Here is a 2532-nt window from a genome sequence, read left to right as displayed (position 1 = left end):
TGGCTGTGCGGCCCATGGGCCCACGTCGCCATTGGGTGGTATTAGGATCTTTTATTCCTCTACCTTTACTCTGGGATTCTGAACCCTCTTCTATTCGGGTTAAACGATTTTTACTAAAAACTAACTTTAGGTTCTCGAAAATACTTTCTCCCGGAGAGCCCCTTCAGTCCAGATGGTCACCGACTGCACCAGAAGATTTCGGAGATACTCTTTGATATCCTCTCGAGACTTTGTGCCCATCACTTTTGCTATTCCCGACCACCGATAAATCCTTATGGATAACTACTTACACTTGCCATTCTTACGATCATTCCCCATTGTTCTTGTTATTACAAGATACCCGAAGTTTTCTCTATTGTTCCGAGAATACTTCGTGCCTACTGCCTAGCAGTTCTTTGCCACATGAATACCCCTTCGAATAAATCCTCGCACTTGTCGAGTATCCGCTCAACCCTAGTTGTTCATGTGTTTCACAAGAGTCTTCGAAATAATATTCGATCTTCCGAAAATCCTTTGGGGCCTTTGGCTCTTGAAATTCTTGCTTGCTTGCATTATGGTTAATCCCATAAGTCTCGTAGTCTTAATGACATTCCTTGTCATTATCATTTTGAGTCTGTTGACTCAATATTCTGCGAATACACGCAATCATCATTGATCCCTATAAATTACCTTTCGGCTGAGCTTCCATTCTTTTAACTGGAATTGGTTCTCGACCAATCCAATTGTCGTTGATTGTACCCTAAGGCTATTCAACTTATTCCTCCCTAATCAGAGCATTGCTTCTGATCCCTTGATTTTGAAATCATAATTCCTTTGCATTTGACAATTGAGTTAGTCAGTTGTTTTTATAATCTGATCTCCTTGCATTCTTCTTCCTCTAGTTGAGTACCGATACTCGTATCAGATCCTTTGTGGACCATCAAGTCCATTGTTGGATTGTTATCCGACAGTGTCCTTCACATTTGATCACTTTGTGAGTTCTTCCCCTGATACATAATGCCTTTGTTAAGTTGTATCCTCTGCTTGGCCAACCATGCTCTGCTTTCGGGCTTGTGTTATTTACTCTTGAAACTTGTGGTATACGTTTCTAAGAAGCCCCTGTGGGTTGAACATATGCCTTCTCTAAACCGTGTGAACCCGAAAGTTTTCACGAGTCATACTCTTCTGGTGCTTCACCAGATAAAATTTCAACACTGCATCTTCATCGAATGTGAGAAGTGAATGAAAGGTTATGCATTGGAGAAGTGGGAGTCGACCTTGAACTTGTGTTCATGCCCATGGACACGATGTAGATCTTATCATTAAAGCTTCTTTTAAATAAATTATTCCTTTGGTATAAGTTCATCTTATATCTAGGATCTGGCCTTTTGCAACCGTGGTTCCGACCATGATTGTTCTTCTTTGATCTCATTTCTCGGACAAGTTAAAACAATTGTCTTCTATGGATCAATACACCAGTCCCACCTTTACTTTGATCTTTTGTCGAGTATTACCCCCCTGATATCTCGAGATTATCATGGAACTGCATAACTCCTTATGAGTTCTTCATCAAGTGCTACCTTCCCACTGATTCCAATTTTTCGTGGGCTCTGAGTTATTGAACACTCAAAGACACCGATAACTGAACCGAGTCCGCTCTTCGGTTCAACAACTCTTCAGTAAGCTTCTATAAGTATGAGTTGTACCCGATCACGCCATTCCTAGCCTGTTTGGCTATATCATTGTCGTGCCGATTCTAACTGTGCTACCTGGTCCTTATTCTCGGAGCACCAAATTTCGACGATGAACTAACCTTACGTCGATCCTCATCGTCATATCATTTCGCCTTGAACAATAAGCTTGGTTTCGAGTTTGTGTCATACCCTTGGTTCCAATAACCTTTCACTTCATCATTGTTTGACTTGATGTCATCGTCGATCGATTACATCTTCGTGAAATCTCTCGACTAATGTGTCGTGATCATCATCATCATTCCGAGCTCTTCCAGGAATTCAATTGAATTCATGATGGGTAATACCATCCTTGCCCCTCGATGATTCCTGTTCTCATCGACCACTTTATTGCCTTCCGTTCAACACAACTTGTTCGTGTTTTGTGTAAACCTTGAGATCACTGCTACCCAGCAGTTGATCTTCCTTACCTCAAAAGTATTACCATCTCTTTTTGTCAAGAATGTGGTGAGAATTTCACCACCTCTTAATAATTCTTGATATCATAATACTTCTTGCCATCTTCGTTCATTCCTTGGTCCCCGTATTGTTTTCAACCGGAATACCGACAATGGAGCGATGGCGTGTGAATTCAAAACTTCTAACAACCCTATTGCTTTGAAGTGAATGGGCGATAGTTCATTCTAAGTCCTTCGCTAATTGAATCACCATTCTGACATTGGCCGTGCAACCCAACCCATATTTCGGGCGCACCTTCCAACCAATGTTTAATTGTGTATGTTTTCCTCGAGCATACTTCCTTATATCATTTGATCTGACTAATGTTATCTTCTTGTTCACTTAATGGTGGAAATCCATCTTT

Source organism: Triticum aestivum, chromosome 5A (assembly GCF_018294505.1).
Source record: "Triticum aestivum cultivar Chinese Spring chromosome 5A, IWGSC CS RefSeq v2.1, whole genome shotgun sequence".
Lineage (NCBI taxonomy): Eukaryota > Viridiplantae > Streptophyta > Magnoliopsida > Poales > Poaceae > Triticum > Triticum aestivum.
This window is presented reverse-complemented; position numbering follows the sequence as displayed.